The sequence below is a fragment of the Artemia franciscana genome, unplaced genomic scaffold (genome assembly GCF_032884065.1).
Source record: "Artemia franciscana unplaced genomic scaffold, ASM3288406v1 PGA_scaffold_200, whole genome shotgun sequence".
In the NCBI taxonomy this organism is placed as follows: domain Eukaryota; kingdom Metazoa; phylum Arthropoda; class Branchiopoda; order Anostraca; family Artemiidae; genus Artemia; species Artemia franciscana.
In genome coordinates, this window is record NW_027062644.1 from 224,548 (window position 1) to 231,174 (window position 6,627).

Below are 6,627 nucleotides of genomic sequence, written 5' to 3' on the forward strand. Positions count from 1 at the left end.
AATGACCTAAGGCTTTTTTTTTTAACCTGCTCTTAAGATGGTCATTATGTAGCTGAAATCCAGTTTTTACATTTGTCTAGTTTTAGCTTCATTGACTTAAAATTCGTATTCATGAAATATGCTTTTTTTTATTTTGCAGGATTCAGTAATTAATTTTTCTTTTATATTTTGGTTCAAGTGAACAGTATGGCTCCTTTAATGGACGCAGAATTGGACCGAATCGACAGAAAACACTTTGCTTTGACAAAACTAAACAGTGAGCTAGTCAAATCATTAAATATGTACCATAATTTAATGAGAGAATCTCCTTTTAATTCAATATATTCTCCTTACCAGAAGCCGATTGGGTCTGTGGCACCACCTCAGCCGTCCTATTAACCTTCGGAACAGGTACTTTTTCTTCTATTTCTTTTCCTTATTTTGATTCTTTGATTCTGGTCCATCAAATTTATATAAAATATAAATAACGTAGTTCAAGTTTAAGTAAAACTTACTAAAAACAGGAAAACATAGCAACTAAACTATTAATAGCCACCCCAAAAAAGATAAGATAAAAAGAAAAACAGTTGTTACGGAGTTACCTACGTTTTTAACAAGTAATCAGCTAAGCAACAACAAAAAAGTAAATGTAAAATAAGACACATACAAAAAAAACACATCTAAAATGAGTAGCAGTAAGTAGGTAAAATAAGGTAAGTAGCAGTCACTACTTCGGTTTTTATTATCATCTTTTATTTGTTTTACTGATGGAAGCATTCTTGTTGGCACATAGCTGCTATTGAAGGGAATAATTTTATTCTATTGTAATCTAAATGTACCCAGCTCTATAGCATACCTCATTCAGGTTTTAAATGAAATGAATTTCTTATTTGTTTTTAACAAATAATCAACTACGCAACAACAAAAAAAGCAAATGTATAACACATCTAAAATAACACAAAAAACAATAAATCACATAACCAAAATATCGACTATTATCGATTTCTCTTCAACCACTCGGCAATAAATTGATAGCAGAGACAATAATAATAAATCAATCAATCAAAACTATGGACCTTTTCTCAGTAAATATCGTGGAAATCACTCTTTTTGGGTGTTAGTTTTCATTCGTTTTAATCGTCTATAGTTGGCAACTTCGTCAGAAGGGCAGTTAGCAGAAGGATACAGGGTTGCCAACTTGCACTCTTTTCGTGTGAAATGCAGTTTTTTAAGTCAGAGTGGATACGTGCAAATTTTTGACTTGTACTCTTTTTAGACGTCGCAAGTTGGCAACTCTGGGTGAGGTCAGTGTACTACAAATCTCATAATGACTCAGAATATCTCATAAAGTATTGCAGAAAAATTCGGTTTTCTAGTCTATTTATAACAGACATCATTTTGGACTTCTTCTTGACTTGTGAATCACTTCTATGTCTTAGATACCGTCAAAGATACAGTACAGTTTAAAGAAAATGTTTTTATTTACTGAAAAAAAAAGAGACTATGTTCCCTTTTAAAAATGGCTTGGCTTTTTGTCAATTGCTGAAACTGGGGTTGAGGTTAAAGCATAAAATATGTAATTGTTGTCAGAGGCGCCATTTGGGCCAAATCTTGGGGTGGGCATAGGGCATTTGACGGAGCTTGAAACTTTTATTATGAATCTAACCTACTTTCAAAGTTTACAATGATTAATAGCAAATAGCGTAATTACCCCAAGGGTCGTAAGGTAATTACGCTTTTTGGCTAGTAGGCGTGCAGTCAGTTCAAATCATTTGAACAGAATGGATTATGTTGGACATATTGGATAATTATGGCTGGAAAAGGGCCCTTTGTGGTGGAAGCTTGGGCACCCTGGAAAATCTGGGGTGGGCACTTGCCCACCCCTGACCCCCCAAAAGGGGGCCTCTGATTGTTGTGGGTCTAAAGCACAAAAGATGTTTCATAAATTAAAAAAAATGGGCCTAAGCTTACTATGGTTGAGATAATACGCCAGATTGCAGAAAATTTATGAACAAGTGCTCTTTTGTGTGCTATTTTTTTATTATTATTAATAATAATGCAATAAAAAAATGTAACAACAAGGATTGAAAATAATCTTATATCTAAGTGTTTTAGAAAAGTACTAGGTGTTCTTAAATTTATTGTCTTAAATGTATTCTATTCTTATTTTCTAAATGAAGTTACTAAAAATTTGCGGATTTGTCTAAAATTAAATAATTAAAATTTGAAGGTTTTAAGAATAAAACCTTGGTCTGACACGCCCATAAAAGGGGGGCTGAGACCAAGCTCATACGCATGAATTTGTTTTGAGGTGAAGGGTTAGATCAAAAATAAAATGGCAATAAAAAAGGTATTTTTTAAAAATTGTAAAAGGAATCAAAAAAAGTTTAGATACGGTTTTAGCACGTGGGCCAAAATTAAGCATGTAGTTGAACTAGGTCAATGAAACTTTCAAAATCCTAAGGATTTGAAATATCTGATACTTTATTCAAAACACAAAAGAAATTTTTGCCTGGAAAGTGATTATTTGGTATAATGTTTTCACGAAGAAGCATAATGACTTATTCTTAAAAAAAGGTTGGTTTGTAAGAGAACGAAGCGCCAAGGCCGCAGTATGTTGTGTCTTTACTAGAGTTTGATGTTAGGTTATTTTTCTGATCAGCATATTAGTAATAAAAATGGGGAAAATTGCGAAGGGGAAAAACGAGGATAAATCCGTAAAAAAAAAAGAAGGATTAATATGCAGATATTTTGGTTGGAATCTCCGCTCAACAATTCTTATTGCGAAAAAGTAAATAAGAGTAAACAATTTATAGACAAAAGCCCTAAGGACAAAATAAAAATTGATTTTGAAACACTACACCAAATAATAGCTTTCCTGGCAAAAACTTTTTTTTATGTTAAGAAAAAAGTAGCATTTATATCGAATCCTTAAGATCTTAAAACTTTCATTGATTTAATTCAACTACTAACTTACTTATAACCCATACCCTCAAATGGCGTTTTTTTTTCGATTCCCTTTTAGAGACGGAAATGTTCGTGTATTTATCCTTCTTTTTTTTTCACTGGCTAGAAATATCCTTGTTTTTCCTTTTTCACAACTTCCTTCATTTTGTCATCCATAGCCAGTTTTGTCATAGGAATTATTATCATTATATTTCTTTATAATCCAATAGCCAAAAACAATATATAGCTATAAAGGGATAACAACAGAATAAATAAAAAAAGGTAAATTAAAAAGGGCAGTAACAAAAATAAAAAGTGAACCAAAGTTAAAAATACAGTATACACCAAAAGAAATGCACAGATTCTGCATTAGAAGACATCGTCAGGTGCTTTTATAAGAAGGCCATCTTACCTGATATATTGGGAGAATAAAACCTATCCATTATATTTTACTACTTTTATACCAGGGTTGTCAAATAAAGTAAAACTAAAGGAAATTTGCAGAATGAACAGTTTGAGCATAGTTTGCATCAGCTTTCAATCCTCAATTTTTAAAGCAACTGCTATTCTAGCTAACCTTACCACCACCAGGAGTTACATATGGTAGCCTTCACCACCCGGGATATGGGCCCGCTTTATTAGGCACTGCTTTGCCGCCTGGTTCTGAGATGTCTCATCCAGAATATGGGATGCATTCTATGGGAAATGAAATGCATCGCCACTATCTGTAAGTATTGTTTCAGGCTTTCATCAACACAAGTTTCTTTATATTTCTTACTTTTTTGGACATAATTTTCTATAATTTGCTGATTTTGACATTCTATATAAAAAACGCACAAAATTCTCACAGTGGTAAATCTACTAAGAAAATCCCAAAGAACGACCCAAATGCCCCGGCCCTAGACCCCCATCCTTCTGATTTTGAAAATAAGCTTGTTTGATATTTTCACTTAACAAGCCAATTACGATATTTTGTCGAAAAATTAAAAAAAAATTACCCCCGCCACCCGTGGATTTTAAATAAACAAATTTTGTCCCCCTTTTTTCTATATTTTCATGAATTGCTCCCACTATTTCCTGCTCCTGGAAATCATGGTTGCCGCGGTAACTGCACCCTAGTAAAGAGCGAATCGCAATCCATAGCAATCAAAAGTCATCAAAAGTTAAAAGACGTGTTTAGAATAAAACTACGTTGTTAGAAAAAATCGCCAGCAGACACTGATTCAGGAATGGTAACTTTTATTTCGGTTCGTCTTAAAAGTAAAAGCTTATTGCGAAAAGAAATTTATGATGATTTCGAAGAAAAGCCTGAGACCCCTGATTTGTCGTTATCTGCTCAACATGTACAAGTACAGGGGAGAACCAGGGCATAATGCTCCAGAAACCAGGATCGGTTGGAGGAACAAAGACACATAGGCACTGAGAATTCGAAAAGAGAAAACACCAAAAAAATGAAAATCTATCTTTTATTCATTAACCTAGAGGGAAAAGGAAAGAAAAACTCTATCGAGATTCTATTAAAGGGACACCCTAATTTCTATGAAGAAGGGAAATCGATATAATAATTGGAATAATATTTCCAAAGATATATCACCTGATGAGGTTAGAAACAAGTTACTGAAGATTATAAATGTGATTTTTGAAAAAAGGAAACTACTTAGCGATTTTAAGAAAACCCTAAATATACCCCTGTATCAAAAAGGTGATAGGAGTGAGTGTGATAATTATAGAGGTATTAACCTAGTTTCTATAAGTTGCAAATTTTTTGTAGGATGATATTCTTTAAACTCAGACATGTCGTAGATAAAGTTTTAAGAGAAGAACAGTGCGGTTTTAGGAAGGATTGTGCACGTGTCGATCAAATTTTCACTCTTCGGTGAATAATTGAGAAGTGGCTTAGTTATCAAACACCTTTAACCCTCAATTTTATAGATTATGAGCAAGCGTTCGATTCAGCTGAGAGAAGAGCTTGAACAGTGGTCCTATTCTTGTACTGGATAACATGTAAATACATTAAAGTGATTAATGCTATTTGCAAGTACAACCTTACTGGAGTAATGGTATAACCTTGCCAAAAAGCCTCTTAGTTATATTATGAATAGAAAGAAAAGAGGAATAATTTGTGAATAATGTCAGATATTGTTTATTCAATTCAAATTATTGTTTTTTCTTCTTCTTCTTCCTTGTTTGTATAGTGATAGTCTACTTTTTTTCTAGGTACTAAATAATCAAAGAATGAAATATGTTGGACGGGCTAATCAAACTGAGTCGAGGCCAAAAAGGTCTAATGTCTCCAATTATATCCTCCCAGAAATTTAGGAAAATCAAATAACTGTTCAAAAACAAACATGTCTTCTTTTCTTCAACAAAAGCTGTTCTGAGTTTATTTGTGCTAGAGAAAAAAAGGCAAAGTTTAGTAGATGTCTTTCCTTGAAGAATTCTAGTAGATGTCTTTATGAGCCATCCTGGCCGACTGAATTGGTGAGCTGGATTCAGGATCCTTTGTCTGAGATGGCGAGGGTTCGAATCCTAGTATACCCAATTATTTAGTTCGGGACAGGGCTCAGTGGCGTGACTCAGTAAGCTCAGCCAGAGTTAACCCAGCTTAAAATGGGTACCTGGGGAATTCTGGGGAAGGTAAACAAGAATGGTGAGCAAAAGCACAGGATGGTTGCCCCCCTCCCCCGTTACACTTCCTGGCTGAAGGGCCAAGAAACAGAGATCAGCACCGCCAGTAGGGACTGTAAAGTCTAATGCCGAATTCTTTACCTTTTCCTTGAAAAATGGAAAAATAATGACGTAGAACTACAATTAGCTGTGTAATCCCTTTCTTATTCAGCAGATTAGTGTTGCAGTATAATCAATCGAACAAAGTACGTTGATTCCCAATGTTGTATACTGACTTATTTGCAGAGATGACTAATATAGTAAGTGAATAGCTCATTCGATCGTTGAGTAATCATACTAATTAAAAAGGGAATAAAAAATAATAAAAACACTCAGAGCAACGGCTCTCTCAAAATGTACCTTGATCCATTATCTGTATTATTATTTTATGAACTGAGAGGCTCAACTCTCAATTTTATGGGAAGTGAGAGGCTCAACTGAACGTCAGTTAGTCTTACGGTTAAAAAAGGACTAAAAGTATTATTAATTGTCAAATAAATATTTCTCACTCTTTCTATTTATGTTGTCAGGCGGAACTAATCTATTTTCTTTCGTTGTAGACACCATGCTGGCATGCCAAGGAGCATTGAAGGACCCATGCTGCCACCTAATCAATATCCTCAAGCATCATTCCCTCAGCCTAAATAGATTTCTGCTGTTTTCCATGGATTGGAGTTAATTTTGTGCCCTTTTTCTATTCATTTTAAGGAGATGGCGCTCTAGTTGACTTTATATTATTATATATTTCCTTTGTCGAGTTGTTTTCTTCTTTCATTTATTTTTTAGGAATTTTAGTCGCTTAAAATATCCGAGTTAAGTCGTGTTTGTTTTGTTTGATAAGTTAGTTTGTTCAAACCGTTACAATGTTATATCTCCATTCCAAAGCCATCAGCTTTCATTTGAAACAAACGAATTATATGAAGGGGCGAAGTAGTTTGTAGTGGAAAAGCAGTAAGTGGCAAAGTAAATTGAAAAGGAAATAAAAAAAAGTTATGCCATTTGTTCATTATTTACATATATATAATAACGAACAAG

The 6,627-nt window shown here is 33.8% G+C and overlaps 1 long non-coding RNA gene across 1 annotated transcript; it reads left to right on the top strand.

Annotated features, from left to right (window-relative positions):
- Positions 1–215: 215 nt before the first annotated feature.
- On the top strand, positions 216–6,349 carry LOC136041392 (uncharacterized). Its single transcript, XR_010621016.1, has 3 exons — positions 216–390; positions 3,498–3,652; positions 6,153–6,349. It is a non-coding gene; the product is annotated as an uncharacterized LOC136041392 (long non-coding RNA).
- Positions 6,350–6,627: the final 278 nt, after the last annotated feature.